The sequence below is a fragment of the Camarhynchus parvulus genome, chromosome 4 (assembly GCF_901933205.1).
Source record: "Camarhynchus parvulus chromosome 4, STF_HiC, whole genome shotgun sequence".
NCBI lineage: Eukaryota > Metazoa > Chordata > Aves > Passeriformes > Thraupidae > Camarhynchus > Camarhynchus parvulus.
Genome location: NC_044574.1, coordinates 65,473,442 through 65,493,282, shown reverse-complemented (window position 1 = coordinate 65,493,282; position 19,841 = coordinate 65,473,442).

The window sequence follows — 19,841 nt, the reverse complement described above, 5'->3', positions numbered from 1 at the left end:
GTCTTGAGGGCTAAATTTGGAATTGCTGAAGCAAGAAAATCCTAAAATTGCAATTGCAGCCTACTGAAACATTGGATTTGCTCTCTAATTAAAATTTCTCATATAAACTCGAGCTACTTCAGCATGCAGAGCATTTTCCCTCTCTCTGCCTAATGTTTATACATTCAGCCTCTGCAGAAGATTAATAAAGTTTTCTTTTAGGAGACCACCCCATTTTAATTGCAGCATGGTCTTTTTCAGCTGTAGTCTGTGCTGCCAGAACAGTTTGGGTGTTTCCATCTCCAAGTGACATAAACTTTCTGTAGTGCAAGGGATTAGGAAGTTTATATATATTAAGGAGTTTATATATATTAGGGAGTTTATAGATATTAAGGAATTTATACTATAAATGTGTGTGTGTGTATTATATGAGTTTATATATATTTGCATTTTTAGCTATATACACACATACATATGTATGCAATATTCATATTATTTATAGCTAATATAAAGACCACACCTGGGCAATAGAGAAACTTTTTTAATTATTTTTTTTTTCTGTCCAGAAGGGGGTTTGTACCTGCTATGAATTCACTCCCTGTGTGCAGCTGGATCTCCTTCTGCAACAACAATAAAAATGACACGCTTCTCTGATAGTGATGCCACAACTGTGATTCACATCTATTTATATTCCATCCTGTCTTCTGTCAGACTTCAGCCTGCCCTTCCCCCTTGCCTTTCAGGTGGCCTCAGTGCTGATTATTGCCATTACCAGTGGCAGAGGGAGGCTGTGGGAGGCAGCAGGAGAGCAGCAGGATTAAAGGGCTTTAATGACCTGCCCGTGCCACTGAGGGCTGCCTTGGCTGCGGCGGGAAGCCAGGGCTCCAGGAGATCAATTAAAACATTCCCGCTGCAGGAAAATTACAGGAAGGGTGCTTGAAGTGAGGAAGGGAAATATCTGAGGGGATTATAGGACTGCAGGCTTTGGTCTGGAGGAGCAGAATGAAATGCTGGAGTTGTTTTGCAGACATGTAGAGCTGTTGGTTAGGGATGCGCACCAAGGCCATCCGCAGTGGAATAAAGCCGACGTCGTTTCTAAATTTATTATCTTCCCACAGTAATGCATAGCCACCAAAAAGTGATGAGGTTTTAGAAATAAGAACTGCAGAAGGACTCCAAGGGCATTGTGCAATTACGAGCAGTGAATCCTCTGGCTATTATTTGAGCCACTCTGGAGTTAAAGAGCAGAAAGCTGATGAACTGCAGCGGTCCTGTCCCAACACAGCTCTGGCCATCTTTGGTACATGTCCTCCTTCCCAAAAAATCCTGGGCCCTGGCATTTTGTAGCTAGGCTTGTATTCAAAAACACTTCATGGAATCGTGGAATTGTTTGGGTTTTAAGGGACCTTAAAGCCCATCTCACTCCAACCCCCTGCCATGGGCAGGGACACCTTCCACTAGACCAGGTTGTTCAAAGCCCCATCCAACCTGGCCTTGGACACTTCCAGGGAGGGAACATTCACAGCCTCTCTGGGCAGCCTGTTTCAGTGCCTCACCTCACTCATTCACCTGTATTTCATACATCCTCTGTGCTGACTGCTAGTGTTCTGTGAACTGTAATGTCTGGGAGGCAGACTCTTGCTGTCAGTTTGTTTATCTGTCCCTGACTGGCACCCTGACAGTTATGGAAGTGTTCCTGGAGGTAACTCAAAGAAATGTTTGTCTCCAGCAATCTCTGCTGAACTTTGACTGCTCAGGAAAAGCCCCTGGCTGTGGAATTTTAGGTTGGTTCCCAACCCATGATGAGGGATGACAACTGATTCAGATCCTGATCCCAGTCTGGACAGGAGCACAAGCATTTCTGACACATCCCATGTTCAGTCTCAGATCTAGAACTACTTGTGTAGAAATACTTAGAAATACTCTGGGACATCATTCTCTGGCCACTAGAAAATCTCCACTGCCCAGATTTTCTAACAAAGCAAAGGAGACTTGCTCTGCTTAAGCCAAACTCAATTTACTAAAGCTTATTCTGAGCTTGTAAGTACAAAATTACCCTTTTACCAGAGAGAAGAGAGTGAAAAACACCAGCATGATTGTTTTCATAAATAATGAAAGCAAAACCTCCACCAGGCACTCAGCAGTGAACTGTTTTTATCTGAAAGAGAGGAAGATTTGTTTGGTGAATTCATCGCTATAGGAGACCTATACAGCCTGTCAGAGACACAAATAAAAATGCAGCCAGAACACACAGGAGGCAAGGCAGAGGAAACAGAAAACAGAACCAGTTATTTTTAACTGCCATTAATATTACAAGAGGGACTGTGACAAAGGGAGCAGCTTCAGAATTCAGTGTGTTCTCTTTAATGCCAGTAAAAGAGTATGTAATGAGAGATGTCATATCAAGAATAACACAAAATGAAGGCAAAGACAGATATCTTATTAAGAAAACCACAGCACCAATTACATATAAAAAAGTATTATTGTGAGACTATGAATAAAATCTTGATTTAATACAAGTAACAGATTCCTGTACTTCACATTTCAGGCTCTTAGTTCTACAAGAGCATAAACATTTCCAAGAAGAGGAGGTGGTTTACTAAGAAAGACAAGCCACTGAGCATTTATTTCTCAGCTCAGAACCCCAAAACAGACTTATTTGCTTCATACCACTGATTGGGATGACAACTTGAAGAATCAAAGATGCTTTACAAAATGTTTGCAAAGAATAAAAGGAGAATACCATTCCCATCCTCTCTGAGCTCTGATAAAGAGGCTGTTCAAAAATTCAGATGCTAATTTGAATAAGTGGCATCAAAACCACCTGCATATGTTTACTTTCTGTGTGCGTGGAGAGACAAAAAACATGACTAGGATCATGTCATCTGAAAATAATTTCAAAGCCCCAGATGTCCCTGGAAAATGCTACCAACTGGAGTCTGGCAAGCAGCTCACCCAGAGAAGTTAATGCGTAAATGGTGTCCCTTCCCTGTCGCAGACATCTTCTATGAAAAATCTTTTCTGTAGGATTTTTCCTCCTGAGAAGCTGAGAGGCCTCAGGAACAAAATGTAAACATTGATTATCTGCTGCTGTGGAATGCAACAGGTGGATCTTTGATTAGTCTATGTTGGATGTTTCTAATTAATGGCCAATCACAGCCCAGCTGGCTCGGACAGAGAGTCCGAGACAGAAGCCTTTGATATCATTCTTTCCTATTCTATTCTTAGCTTAGCTAGCCTTCTGAAGAAATCCTTTCTTCTGTTCTTTTAGTATAGTTTTAATGTAATATATATCATAAAATAATAAATCAAGCCTTCTGAAACATGGAGTCAGATCCTCATCTCTTCCGTCATCCTGAGACCCCAGTAAACACAGTCACACATCCCTGCTTTGTGTGCTCTCTATCATGCAATTTAACAACTTCTTGTTGAAAGGACTAAGACAGGGCAAAATCCAAAATTTACTGGGGGTGTAAGCATTTCCTAAAAATCTCCACCAGGAGCTGTGTAATTTCTCAGTGTTCAATCCAAGCTGATCGATCAACCAATTCCTCCATCTTTCTATCTGTCACAAAACAGCTTTTGATAACAGAGGCATCTGCTCTTCCTTTCTTTCCAGCTACTGTTCCTGAGAGATTATCCCAATGGGCTTTTCTTCCCAAAGACTTGTGATAATAAATTTAATTAATATCACTAGACTACAGGAAAAAGGCAGTATCCTGTCCGATAATCACAATTACATAACTCGAGTATGAGCCAGGCTGTGAAGAAGCAAATATTCACAGTAAGATTGGTTCACAAACCATCTATTGATGAAAAGATCACGATAGTCAACTGTGAATATTAATTTACAGGCTATCTGTGAACACAAGGACAAGGCTAATTAAAGATGCTTATCTCCTGAATTACTTGCTCATCTCTGGTAATTCCTGTTCTTACTGTCAAACAAAACAGTAGTACAGACAACTTCCTAATTTCAGGCCACTCCACTGTGAAAATTATCAACCAATGGTGTACAGCATGAAAACCACAGTGCTTTATAAACACAGCACTTTTAAAATAACAAGAAAACAAATGCCTCTGAATGAAGTAGCCCCTTCCCTCGGCTCTCATTTCTGAGGTGAATTAGCACTTATTAGCATAAGTATTTCTGGTGGCCACTCAATTGGATCAGGAAACTGATCTGGATTAAAACAAACCTTGACAAGGAAAAAAAAATTTCAGCATGGATTTTAAGGATTATCTCAATTTCTCCTGGGTGAGGCACTTCAGTTTCTTGAAGAGCACCAACCTATCAACTTGAAAGGAATAAAATTTCCAATTTTGATTCTGAAATAAAAGGAAGCTACTTAAATCTCTTGCAGAGAAGAGTTATTATTTTTCAGCTAAAATATGCTCAGGTTTCAATAGTTGACTTTTTTTTTCTTCCATAGCTTTGTAAATCTGAAACCTCAGCAGACTCCAGTTTCCCAAGGATATGCGCAACATGGGGGAAACCCCTGGACAGATGAGTTCTTCCTCCATTATCTCAGCTGTGCTGCAGTAGAGGGAACCAGCCAGAGGAATGGATCACAGCTCAACCTCTACCTGTCCTTCACGGCCCCTTGCTGTGTGCACAGTCCCCGAGGAGCCAGGCAGGTAAACCCAATTTACAGCAGCCCCAAGGCAGCCCATAATTATCACAGAGGCCATCCCAGACTCCAGACACCCCTGATGTGAGAAAAGCAAGTAGGTGGCCATCAGACACCTTTCCCTTTTTGCTCAGGAGGAGATTAATTAATTCCTATGGAAGCACTATGAGTTCTGAAGCAATGATCCTGTAAACGGGAAACACTGAAGTGAAAATAAACCATAATTATGTTTTTGTTTAAAACCTGACTCCTTACAAGGCTATGAATAACATCAAAGAAATCAGTCAGGACAGAGCACTAATTCCTAAGTAACAAACCATTTCTATGTGGTATTAGTTTCTGTGAATTTCTTCATACAGACAGACTTAAGGGTGACTTGTCTTCTCTAATTTTTTTCTCATGTGGGATCTAGATTTAATATGCTTTGAAATATAAATAGTAATGAGGTCATAAAAGATACAGAAATGAATGAGAGTCAGAGAAGGAAGCATAAGGAGAGGATTCAGGGGGATGAAAAAGTTGGTAATTTCAAAATGACATGGAGTTGGGCTTGACAGTAATAGCCCTCTAAAAAGAAGAAACCCTCATGACAACCCCAGTAGTTTGTAGTTAAAAAATCCTGTCAGAGAAGGCAGCTGATACAAAAGAAGATCAGCACAAGTCAAAAGCCATTGCAGAGAATAATTCAAGGCGATGTGAGGCAGAACAGAACTTTTAGCTTGTGGACTTCATGCCCCAGCACTGGAGGGTTGTGCCTCTTTTTCTCTCAGTGCCTTTTTTTTTCTGTTTGTGCTCATCTTAAGCCTCCCCAAGGTACAATCCCTTCTGGACACTTCTCTTGCAACTCTTTCTATGATCAACTAAAGCTTCCCAATAGGAAATGCTCATTTCTGCACAGTCAAATTTGGAAAAATTCAGTTTGTTAGCCATAAATATATTCTGTTGCGCTATCAGGAGTATTCCGCTCTGAAAGTTTTGCATGGCCTATAGGCAGCTATGAAGACATTCCTCAGAGATGTTGCTACAGAATGTATTCAGTTTCTGCTTTTGATTTTTAAAACCAAGTGAAAGAAAATCTTATTTTATTATTGAAGATGTTGTTGAACTAGTTTTCCTACCAATGGCATGCCAGTGTGTTTCCTAACCCAACACTTAAAGTGGCTGGAAAGGGAAATGCCTCTCAGCACCACCCATTCACCTTCTCTGGCCTTCCTTCCCCGTGACCATGGCTGGCAGATGCCAACAAGAGCAATATATGGGGATGATTTTGCATTTTGCACACAGTTCCCAGCTGGTTCTTACTCCCTTTCCCTGGTAAAACTCCCATTCGCATCATCCTGGTCAGAACTGGTTCCCTAGAATTTGCAGGTTTCACTGCAAGGCTAAGGCACTAAAATGAATACACCAATTTCTCTCTTCCACCTGGAGTATGAAGTTGGTATGGGCTACCAACTCCTCAGTGTTATCCCAAGCCATAAAAATAGAAGAACTTTGCAAGGAGGGAGTTAGGAGGGGGTTGTTGGGGTTTTTAATGTTTGCTTTAGGACTTCCTTTGTTGTTGTTGTTTGTATTTCTTTTTTTTTTTTACTTTGGAAAACAATCTCTCTGTGTGAAGATGGTGATTGGTGATTTGAAAAATATTTTTTAACCCAGCTAATATAAAAACAACATTCATTCTGCATCAAATCAAAGATAATTCACTTAGCTAGGATATTTGCATACATTGGAGTGATATGTTACAGTGTGAAATGCTATAAAGAAATACTTCCCATATCTCTTCTAAATTAATTTCTTAAATTTAATTGTCTTCTATTAAGCAAAACAGGAGTTCATTACTCACTTTTTTGATATCATCCTTTGGTTTATATTTCTTTTCCTCTCCAAATGTAATTAATATTAATATTTTAAATTGCTTCCAACACAGAAGACCCCTGTGTCTTTAATCATGCTCATTTCTGGATCTGTTTAAATTCTTCTCTTTTTTTTCAGTCACAGGACATGACTGAAATTTTAATGCTGTCTGCAAACTTGTGTGAAGCCACTGCTTCATCACATGTAATGCCATTCTGCTATCATTTGGATTTGCTGTCTGTTGTTATGCATCCAGAAAAGGTGTCTCCATGTATCCACAATTTCATAATAAATTAAAAAAAAAAAAAAAATCCACCCAGGAATGGAAAATGTTAGTAAGGAACATTTCCAGGGGAGAGAGAAAGCTCAGGCACCGAGCAGTTTTCTCACCCTGAAGATGCCTGTCTGCTCAGGGCTGAAGGAATTGCTCAGCCTGTAGGAATTTTTTAAAGCCATATAGATTCAATTTTACCAGCCTGGCACCTTCCACAAGGGCTATATACACCAGTGGATGTTCAAGAGGCTGTTCCAACACACTGAGAGAGCACTGGCTCTCCTACCCAAGGCCTGTGCCTCTGGGTCTTTAAGAAGATTATGATAAAACAAGCCTTTCCACGATTTTTTTTGCTCAATGTCTGCTTCTTTGTGAGCAGGATGAATTGCTGGCTGCTGCATCCGGGATTCCTGACAGCATCAGGCTGGGTAAGATCTCACTCAACAATTGCTCTGGGCAGGTTTATCCGTTGCCAGTCCATGGGAGAAAGCTGCTCCACAGGCACCACTCCCTCTGCTTTGATGCCAGGGACAATCCTTGTATTAAAGAGGGATTTTGAAAATGAACCAGTGTCTTTTGGCCCCTGCTGAAATCAATAGATGGCTTCTGTTTTGTCATCAGGGATTGTGGAAGAGGCAAGAGCCAGCTCCTGGATAGACAAATGCCCAAGCAAGAGATGACTCAAATTAATTCAAAGAGTGAGTCCAAAATAATTCCTCCACCCCAGGAGTTTGGGAATTGCCTTGCTCTCTCTCTTTCATGTCAGGAGGTGTTGCAGGGCATCAGCCAGCACAGAAAGCACACATATCAATGCATAAATGTGGGGGGACACTGGGAGGGGCATGCTCTTGTCTTTGCCTGATGTGGCATCATGGAATCATTCAGGTTGGAAAAGGCCTCTAGGATAGAGCCCGACTGATAACCCAGCACTGCCAAGCCCAGCACATTTTTTTAACTTCTAAAACATGAAAAAGCAAGCTCCCAGTAATATTTTTTTTTCTAATTTCTTACGGAGTTTGGACTGCTGGGAAACATGCTTTTCATTTCTTTATCTTTTTGAGAAACAAATGAAACTATGGAGGCTTCAAATTTCACCAGCTGCCAGCCAAAATTATGGTTTCCATTTGACAAAATGAAGTGGCACCAGTGAGTGCACCTCAAGGCAAACTGTTTTAAAACTAATTTACATGGGAAGAAACTACAGCAGTGATTGTACAATTACATTGTTCAATTAACAGCACAACAATTAATAGCACCATTGATTCACCAATGACAAAAAAAATGATATGGTTTTCTGTAATTCCAACAGAATGAGCAATTTTTATCGGTGTGGGAACTCTTGCCTTGTTTTGAGCTAATTATTTTCTGTCTTGAGATTCTCCCATCAGTCTCTTTTTGGCACTCCATTTCATGCAATTATGATGTCTGTAGCAAAAACAGGCTGCCAAAAATGGCAATTGGAAAAAAAAAAACCCTCCCCCTTTTAGAGAAAATGACTCAGCAAATTCTGCTCTTTTGAGCGTTAAAAATCCTCATTTTTCAGAAACCCACTGCTGCACAGTAACCTTAAACTACCTGACAAGACTTTCTTAGAAACTTGATGTTCAGAAACAGCCCAAAGAATGACATTTTGTGTGACAGGACTTAATATTTTTGCCTGTGAATATGAGAATTTTGTCTCATTTGTCATCTAAATTTTGATGTGAGCACCAAAAATAACAGTGATTGCCAAAACCAGCAATTTCCTGATGGACATCCACACCTTGGCTTTCCATGATGTGGAGGTGGCTGCCTTTACCACGTTCCAAGTTTCACAGTCGCTTAAAAATAGAGGATTAGGATGTAGAATATAGAATCCATTCAATATTTATATTTTTATATAGATATAGATTATATAGATTATATAGATTTAGATTATATTGATGATATAGATGATATAGATATAGATTATAGATTATATAGATATAGATATAGATATAGATATAGATATAGATATAGATATAGATATAGATATAGATGGACAGATGGATATAGATAGATAGATAGATAGATAGATAGATAGATAGATAGATAGATAGATAGATAGATAGATAGATAGAGATATAGATATATGTTGGTGTGTATGTATTCTATATTTGATGGAAAACAGCGAGCATGGCAAAATTTCATTTATTCAGACCTGCAAGACATTTAAGCAAAGGGGAAATACCATTGGCTACACTAAAGTGATGAGTGAGCTACAGTTCACTGCCTGGCTCAGGGAATAAAAGTCAGATTATTCTGGGAGTTTGCTCAAGGAAGAGTTCTAATATAAGAGCTGGGAATAAGCCACATATTAACCTGTTCATCAGGGTCATCCAGGCCTACCTTGGGATTCAAACTGCTCAGCAAATTTTCTGCAATGCACAAAACCCTTCAGACACAGCAGCAGCGAGGGGTGCTGCTGTACGAAACCATTGAGATCTTTAACAATTCCCTGAAAAGAATTGCAGTCACCTGCATTATGCAGCCTGTCTGCCATTTGATAGATTACATGCTACAGTGAAATATAGACTTGTCCATGCAATTTTATAACTTGAACAATGATTATGATATGCAGTGCATTTCCAATTATCTTCCATTATGTTTCATGTGCTGTACAGATTTCAATTGGCGTTTGCAAGGCAGCCAGAAAATTACAGCAATTATTGAAAATTATTGTGATATAAAAGCAATGCTTCCCCCTCCTCCTATCAATTTTCTTTGTATTGGTGTATAAAACAGACTGCTGCTTCAGCACTTAGGAAGACAAACTGTATTTTGCCTTCTTAACTGTACAGAGAGAATGAATTCTACTCTAGTTTCAGGGTATTCATAGCAGATATACAGTCAATATTAATTCAGAAATATTTTAGTGTTACACTTTTAATTATATACTCATTTACTTGACTTAGGTTAGAACTAAATCTATAGTTATATAGATATAAGTGCACTCACATACATTGCCATGAGTATAACAGTCAATTCTTTATTCTTCTTTAAAAACATAATCTATTTTTCACTTCATTCCCGCTGCTTTCATTTGGATTGAGGAGATTTTAACAGGAATGTCTTTGAGCAACCTTTTTTTATTACTTAATTTATCTTAATGGCAAGGACCTGTCCTATAAACTCATCTACCCATGGTTATTTTTACATTCATGAGTAGTTTCTTCAGACCCTATGGGTATGCTTATGTGCACCAAGCTAAACATTCATTAATTTATAAGAACAAGGCCTTATTTTTGCCTGGGCTTTCTTAAATACAGAGCACTAAGACTTCATTGTGTCCCTTTAAGGGGAGAAACAATTCCAAAGTGTTTGAAAAAGAGGATTACTGTTTTTCATAGCATATATAAACAACAGTAATAATTTTTGTCATGTGTGCTTGACTATAAAGCAAAATTTGTAATGCAAATGTCTATGCTATAGCATAACAAACTTGTACTTTCTGTGTTCCTCTGAGTTTAATTGAACCTGACATTGGAAATGGCAGGAATTTTAATTACTTAAAATAATATCTGTATTATGACCTAACATGCTAGTTAAAGAGGATGCTGTTTGATTGTAATTCAGTTCTACACATTTCTTTCTTCTTTTATTTTTTATCCTTAGAAAAGTTGTCTTTGCTGTGACAAGAAGGTGTCTCATGCTAGTTGCTGGTAAAACAAACCAGAAAACAATATAAGTACAAAAACGGTGTTAATATCCAACAAAATTTCAAAACAAAACCACAAAAAAGAAGAATTATTTCAAGGGTTTATGTTTAAAACCTTAATTTGTCTCCATGTTATATCCACTGCAGCAGCTGCCCCAAAAGGTCCCTAAAAAAGCTCTCAGATGTGGAATGCTGGGTGTGCTATGTCACGATAACACCAAGACAGGGCCTTAAATTAAACAGGACTCTTATTTATTTACCTTTTCCTTCTATTGTGGTTTTCTCTCTGACCTCCCTTCCTTTATTTTTCTTCTTGAATTTTGACTGTCCAAAAAAAAACCAAAAAAAACCACAAGAGCACAAAGAGCACAAAAGCAGCACAGCTTATCCATAAAGTTAATTTGGAAAAGCCACAAACACCTCTGTTGTTTGGTTAATATCAGTAAAGGGAACCCTGCTCAGTATCCTCACCTGGAAACAAGGATGCTGTGACAGCAAGAAGCAATGCAGTCACAGTGTATATTATGCATAGATTAAAAAGAAATAAATAAGAAATATATATTAGATATATTTTAGATATCTATAATATATATTATATATAGTATGATATTATATATTGATATATATGATGATATATGATATATGATATATGATATATGATATATACTATATATGATCTATTACATATTATATAGTATATTATTTAATTTAATATATTATATTTAATACATTATTATATATAATATCTATTATATTTATATTATATATAATAAATTTTTATATATCATGTATTATATATAATATATACGTATATAATATATATGTATATATAATGTATTATATTATATATAATACATTGTTATATATAATGTCTATTATATATATAATATATATAGCTGGAGGGCATTGTCATGAGCTGGAGGATAACTGGAAGCTACAAGCAGGTCACCTCTAACATTACTGGACATTTCAACCTCCACTAATTCCAGCTGATTATTTTGACACCATTTGTGGCAATAATTATACTGCTTGAATTGCTGGGCTTCCTCTCACAAACATTTCAAGGTTTCTGGAGTTTTCCTTTCCCTTCATCCTCCATTCTTCCACAATTAAACAGAGTCAGACTTGTATCCTGCACAATATAATGTCAGTTGTTGCTTGCCCAGTGACTGCTGACCAGTGTCAAAGCAATTTTTAGCATTACACTCCACTTTCTCACTGCTTCTGAAAAATGCCAACAAGTCCCAGAAGATAAAGCTCCCAGACCAGCAAGTTTAATTACTCTCTTCTCATTCCTTCATCACTCCTCACCATGCAAAAAGAACCACCCCCAAACTCCTATATTGGTGCAGTTCAAAATTTATTTTTCCAGTGGTGTCCTAAGCATTGGATGGAGCATGTTAACCTAAAAACAGCAAAGAAATGAAGCACTGGCTTCTGAGACATCACTCCAAGCAGTGAGTGTACCCAAGGACTTGTGCCCACAGCATCTTTCCTCTCGTGGAAAACTAAACTCCCCTTTTCAGGGCTTTTATTTAACATTTTGATGGAGCTGGTGCAGCTCCCACTCCTGCCGTCCCTCTCATTTCTACAACCTCATAGGAAACTTTCCAGCCCCTCATGGATTATTTGGCTAGGGAGGAGTTAAAGGACAGTTGCAATGCCTGGGTGCTTATTACAGTGTCCAAGCAGAGGAGCATATGTTGCAGAGCTGCACAGTATAATGATTTAAAAATAGACAGATATTTATGCCAGCTTTAGTTGTCATGGGTAAGTCTAAATTGTGCTTTGTTTTCTTTTGTTTTTTTTTTTCCTAAACAGTATTTTGAGTTATGTGATCTCAAAACCCCTAAGAAATCAGAATCCAGCCATGTTGCACTAAAATATTTGCTTTTTAAATGTGAAGTGCTGCTGACAGAAATGCACAGAGTGTGGCACATGCACAACCAGGCAGTGTGTGACAAAGGCTAAGCTACCAGTGTCCTGCATCTGTCACCCACAAAGGAAACCATCCCCACTTTTTTATATCAATATAGGTTACTATAGCAACACAGAGCTTTTATTTTTCCTCAGGTTCATTATGTAGGAGCCAAGGAGCATGTTCAGACACTGCATGCATTCATAACCCCACACAAGTGTCTGTCGACTGCACTCTCCAAGGCACCTCTAATGGACTTGTTAACTGCTAACAACTGCAGCCTGCACTGAACAACTCCAGCAACAGAAAGCAAACACCCCTAGCAACAACAACACACATCCATCACTCAGGCTTGTACCCCCAGCTCAGCAAAAATCAAATATTTCCTGAAATATTAATAATTCGTATGTCAAATAATTATTGTTTTATCAAATTGATTTAATTATTTCTATTAAGTAAACATAATAACAATTAAATAAAGTCCCTGGTTTCATTTTCACAGGGTAAAAGCTCCTATTTTACAGGGAACAAGCTCCTATTGCCAGGACCTTTTCATACTTCCTTACTTCCAGTGGCAGCAAATGGGCAATCCCGAGGGATGTGAAATGTGGAACACCCTCACTTCACCCCACAGACTGCTCTGATCTTGCTCCCTGCATCTTGGTTTTACAGCTGGGTGCCACAGCTCCAGTGCAAAAGTCATAAACAGATTTTTGTCAGCTTTTTCCTGCAGAACTGCCCAGTGCAATGGAGACTGGGGAGCCACTCGACAGAAATGATTAAATGCTCTGGAAAGATGACTTTGCTTCTACAAACACATCCAGCCTTTTATGGCTCATGTCTTTCCACATCACTTTAAGCACCATTTAATTTTAAAACTGAAAATTTTATAGGCAGCTCCAGGGCATCATAGACAAGGCAAACAGAAAGCAATGATGCCCTGGGATTCTGTTTGCTCTTACCAGGGGAGTTATGGAAAACCCATCCCTAAAAATGCAAGCACAGCCTGTTTAAGGCATCCCCACATTTGCTCACTCTTTGGTTTTCACCATGCTGTGGCTGAGTTGAGAAGAAAGTTCTTCAATCTTGTGGCCCTGTGGTGACAGAAGAAAGGCAGCTGAGGGTCAAATTTAAGTTTTATGCAGCTGTACAGCAACACTTTGGGTGCTCTGGAATTAAAGGGGAAAAAAATCAACTTGACTTTGATTTCCTGCAGTGAACTGTTTTATGGTGGGCAGGAAAGATAGTCCAGGTTTAGGAACTGGCTGCACACTTAGAGGATGAAAGTTCAGCTCAGATGAACATTGCAAGGGGGTTTGTGTTTCCACAAGCAAGTATTCCTAAAAATTAGATTTTAATAACGTACATGTTATCAGATTAGAGAATGAAGCCCGGTTTAGCAGTTATGACTGCCTGGCACATGCTGGGGTAAGAAAAATTCAAACTGCAAAGTTTCCAAAAGCCTTCCAAGAACTCCTGACATGGTGGCGCCTTGCCAGGCTGATTTATAGACAAGGCTCATTTTTATTTTCCCAAGCTGTCTCCTGCTATCACTCTGGATACCCAGATGTCACACATTTATGAGTCCTCAAGGAGTTCAGAAATAAAAATGTGAGCTGCTTGCAAAGATATGTGATCTCTCACTAAAAACAACCTCGGGTTTGGAGGACTTGTGGGTAGCTGATATTTAAAACAATAATTCACAGGTCAGCAAATCATTGGTGTGGGTAACCCTGACATCTGTATGTTTGAAAATCTGGTCAAAATGTTAGTTATAAGCAGAATATGAAGTTGTCTGGTATTGTAGCAGAAGTGAGTTAAACCAATAGCCTTTGCAAGGAAAATGTCAGCTCACTTTCTCTTAGAAGATTCAAACTCGAAAAATCAAATAATTCATAAAACAAAACCTGGTTGACACAATGGGCACAGGCTTACAAAAAATTCTTGTCCTGGAGCATTTGCCACCTTAAAGTCAGAGCATTCTGATGCCTCAGAAGCCCAGTAGGAAATTGAGGAGTGGTTTAGTTTTACTTTTTAAAATACTCCAAAGCTCTGTGTTAGATTAAATGCTTAATATATTTCCTAATCATGTGAAAGGAAGGTGAGCAGCAGAGTAAGGCTGCTCACTGCTGATGGAAAGTTATGACATGAGAAGTGACAAAGTTCAGTGCCAGAGGGAACTGTTTACTTGCTGGGGTCCAAAAGGCTCAGTTTAAGAAAGGGACCTGGCAATAACCCTGCAGCTGTGCTTAATGATGCAGAAGTATCCCTTTCTTCCTACACACAGCCATATCCATCCAAAAGGGAATTAATTGAACTAGTGGATCAGATGACAAAGTACACAGGGAATCAGGATTCAGAGTATGGCTTCAGCTACAAAAGTTGTGGAGAATATTCATTAGGTCGTTTTAGAAAAGATATTGCAGATTAAACCTGAAAGATGCTGAGAGAAGGGTAATAAGAATGGTCAATGGGATGGAAAAACCTCTCATTTTAAATGACTTTAAAATATTGGGACTGTTTCTCCAAAGAGGTTTTACAACACTGGATACCACAGAAATATTTGAAGTAAGGAGTCGTAAGTAAAGAAGCATATGAGACACTTCTATTTTTTTTTCTCTGATTATTCAAAGTTATGACAATTTATGAAAAAGCAGAGAATTCAAATTTCATTTTAAAAAATATATTGGAAAGTTGAATCTGGCAAGGTGGATTCATAGGAACATAAGTTAAACAAATATTGGAATATTTGATAGCAGAGTTATTTTCCGGGTATTTTTCAGACAGCATTGTAAAAAATGCAAGTACTTCAAAGTTTATGGACATCTCTAAACAGCAGAATGACTAAGACAAGAGTGTCCCAGGCACTCAGGAGATGTTTTCTGCACATTCTCAAGGATCTGGCTGCAGTTTGATGTGCTGGTTCTGCATGGCAGCCTCTCTGTTCCTAAATTATCTATTGCCATTAGTGAATGAAAACAAACAAACAAACAAAAAAAATCCTCTTCCAAGACACTAAGTGTCAAATTTAAGCCCAACTACTAAAATAAGATGACATCAGCTTCACTCAAGGGATATGGTGAGGCATCTTCTAATACATTCAACCAGTTCCTTAACCTTGATAAAGATGCTTTTATAAATGTATAATATATATTTAGTTATGGGCATTTCTTTTTTGGTTCTGCCAGGTAAGATTAGGATCGGAAATCAGGACCAACATGAAATATTTATGGCAGGCATCCAGAAATGCATAACATAATTGATAGGGAGAACAGGAAATATTGCTCATTTGGGGTTTTTTTTGGTGGTTTTTTTTTGTATGAATGCTGGTCCTATATTTAGGTCTGTTAGGAATTTTTGGGCTGGGATGAGTGATCTCATCAAATCACTGGTTCCCTGATTGCTCTTTGTATCAGGGTCATAAAGGATCGATGGATGTAAAGGTACAGATGGAGGTACAGAGTGCTAATGTAACTTGAGGAGAAGAGCTCTTCTGGAATTCAGGCCAGGAACAGCCCAACATAATAAAAATAATATATGCAATGCAGGGGTATTATAGAACAAAGCCTATGCTTGGCAGTATTTTTGAACCTATTTTTCTGTTAACATATTTAAATATCTATCAGCCTGAGTTCTTATATACAGTGTCCCGAGGCATTAATCTCCTCAATAAAATGTTATACTTTCCCACAGAAGCCAGCAACATAAAAATAAAAGGCAACCTGTGCTCACATTTCACAGTAAAAGTGATCCTAAAGAATTGCTGAGTGCAGGGTTTAAACTGTGTAAGTCTGCTGGCTAACCCCCTCCTTGGAGACAGGGGCTGTACTGAGGATACCCCATGAAAATGAGAGGTGGAAAGAGCATGTGAGCTGAAAACATGACTAGAAGGGTTAATACGTGATTTTTGGAGTGCTTTTCTAGACTTTTGGCTATTGCAAGTCCCCACATCTCGCTGCCATCAATAGAGGCACCGTAGTAAATTCTGTCCCTGGCTGGTCGCAGAAAGGGCTCTGAGGGTTCTCTGTGCAAAAAATTGCATGAGCTCATGGTGGCACAGCTGTGCCTACAGTGACACTGTAGTAAACTCCCAGTGTGGCAGGAGAGTTCAAGAAGCAGGTGCAATGCTCAGTTGAGGGTCAATAGTTTTACCCTTTGAAGGTTTTCCCCTGAGGAACTCATTTTTCCCCCCTCTCTTTCTGACCATCACCCTGCTGTGTGGTTTAGCCACTTGCAGGCTGCATCAGAAATCCCTCCTGGCACAGAGAGAATTATCTCAGACACTGCAGGGAGCAAGGTGAGGATGAGTGCTGTGCACAGACTTTCTGTCAGCTGGGACCTGCTCCTGTACAGCACCAAGAGCAATGAATGCTTCCTGACACATCTGCTGGGTTCCTGATCCTTTGGAATACTGTGGCAAAGCACAGAAAAGTACAAATGATGATAAGTTATTAATTTCTGAGGTGAATGAGTTTGTCAATCCCATATATAAGATGCTATAAGGCAGAGCAGATTTGTTGCCCTTAATTTTATGGTGCCACGCAATCGGATTCTGCTGGGGACACTCAGAGACCCAGTAAAATGTGTAAAAATTGAATGGGACTGTATGACCTGAACACGGCAAAAAAACCCCACATTTGAGTCATAATTTGTATTAGATGATAGATCCTAGGGTAGTTTTCCATCAAATAAGTCATTCCTACACTCCCTGAGAGAATACTTGTTTATAGTTGCCTGTCTGTTCTTCCCATCTCTTTTATTGATGCAGCAGGAAACAGGAGGAGGTTTGCTTGGGACCAATCTATTTGCTGCATATGCAATATGTGCAGGTCACACAGAGTGCACAAGGTATGGCAAAGCATTTTTCTGCAGAATTTAGCAATGTCAAATTGCTTTTTAAGTTTCTTGCTTCCAACTGCCTCTGGTAGAGATTCATGTGTTATTTCCCTGAGATTATTTCTGGGCACAGATAATGATGCCATAAGCATTTGAAAGCTGTCATTTCTGGTTAAATCTCCACCCTGAAAAGGATTATTGCATATTGGTATCTAGGCAGCTTTTGTCAGTATAATTCAGCTGATTGGGGACTGGATATTCTAATTCTGTATATTATATATATTAGAATTCTGGACAAGTCACCCTGACTTTACAGCCGGGTGTTCATAGCTAAGGATGCTTGGGTTTAGCAAATCTTTTCCTTCCTCTTTTTTTTTATCCCCCTCTTATTTATTTTTTCCATCACAGGACCCCTGCACAAGCAACCATTACCTCCCAATTTCAGAGAGTAATTTCACAGGTATTTTCACAGCCAGACCTATTGTGAGCAAGGAGACAAAGTGATCTCCAAAGCTATCATGAGCAGCTACTAGCTCTGCAAAAAAAAAGAAAGAAGTGAAATATCTCTTGCCACTGTCCTTCTCTCAGGAGAAATGGCAGCTCATTCCCAGTCTGTAGATTTAAGTAACAAGTCTCTAAGCTGCAGATTTGTTTGACCCACAAAGTTACCCAGCTGCGTAGTGAAGCACAGTCAGTCAAATTCCACAGCAAAATCAGGATGAGTCCATAAGGACTGGTCTCCAAGATATTTTCAGACAGATATTTGGTGTGAGCCTTAAGTTTGAAAAATCAACAAATATTCATTGATTAGGCTTGCCTTTCTATAACATCAGAATGAGCAAAGCTACTGGCATTTTTTGCAGCACACTACTTTTTCCTTTAAACATACCACAGCACTCGTATTTCTCCACCAAGTAGAAATGGCATAATTCCCTAAATGGGTAAAAATTCCACACAGTTATTGCTAAAATTTCTCATATAAAAATGAAATTATGTTTCCAAGTGCCTGGGGATTGAATACCATTTTCCAGAGTCATCCAGACAATCCCTCTTTCCTCTAAAGCCATGCTTTTGAAATCAGCCACACAGCATGCTCTGCCTCAGTATCCTGGATCTAATTATTCTCCCATTTACCAGAAGGTGCGAAACAAACCTACAATCTCTTTCATTGCTCTTACACTTCTAATTATATCTGCAGCTCGTTCTCAGAAGCGCAATGAGGTGAGGTGCAGCGGGTCCCAGAGCTGGGTCGGGAATTGCGGCGGGATGGAGATCCGCCCGCGCTCCGCTCCCGCTCCCATCGGGGCTCTTCTGGGAATTCCACCCAGCCCAAGTTTGAAGTTAGCAAGTTGGATGACTGGTCTCTTTGGAATAGAGACGTGGACATGATGCCTCGGTGGAAATTCAGGCACTTTTTGATTAGTTTCAACTCATTAATCACCTGCATGCCAATGGAAATCTCTTAGTATTGTACTCATTATTACCGTCATCATCACAATCATTGTTAATATTCTATTAAAAACTCTTTTGTTTTTGTATAAAGCTATGATCTTAATATTGATCAATGAATATCCTAATGATACTTTGCTGTATCTATTCAAAACTACAACTTTCACCATAAAACATTGTTTCTGATTCCCAATTGGATTGATCGAATTTCCTCCAGACCTCTTGTATGCGGAAGTTCAAGTTTCGCTCAGCTTTTTTAATTATTCAAATCATCTGAGTGTACTCAAGAAAAATGAGATTCAGAGTGGACTTCTAATGGATAATGCTGCCAGTGTGAAGACACTGTTTCTAAATTGCATTTCTCATCACAATATTTTTGCATAACCTCAGCTGAAAATAACCTTGCTTACCCAAACGTGAACAGAGAAACGAGCCATGAGAAAACATATTTTTATACAGAATATCATTATCTGGGCAAGTTGCAAATCCAGCTGAGATGTCAGCCTCTCCTGAGCGTAGCAGGAACCTGCTGAAGATCACCGTACATTCCATAAAGATGCCATGCTGCCAGGAAATAGCTTTGAAATATGTTCTGAGAGGCAGGGAAATTGAAAAAAAAAGAGAAAGGAAAACGAGAACTTCTACAAGGGAAGTGCAGCTGAGATTCCATCAGTCCCCAGAGAGGTGACCCATCAGATGGCACTGAGGTCCCCGCTGACGTCTCGCTTTTCCGAGCTCACAGCAAACAAAAAGCCATGCAGGGAAGTGCCTCCAAAGGATTTCATTCCCATGCAAAGGTAATTGTCTCTCCTCAGTGAAATGCATGTCCCCTGGACATTTCTCTTTACACAGGGACTTCAAACAGCTTTCGACAGGTCCTAAATGACTGGCTTGGCTCAGGGACTTGCCTTTCAAGGGGATGAAGGTACAGGGGAACAAATGTAATTCTCAGTGACGGGCTACAGGAATGAAATATCTGTTAGATAGCATAGCTGTCTGTCTATCTATCCAAAAATATGAATCCCTCTAAGTAAAGGCTCTTTTATTTTTATTTCATTTTTTTAATGTAAAAGGCATAGTGGAAGCAGAGAGCACACTCCAGCCTTTTTCTCCTCCAGATGTGTGTGTGTGTGTCTTCAATCTTCCTTCCCCCATCTTCTGCCCTACTATCTTCTTCCACCTCCAAGCTGAAGAATAAGGAATGTTCTTCACCTCACACTCTAAGCT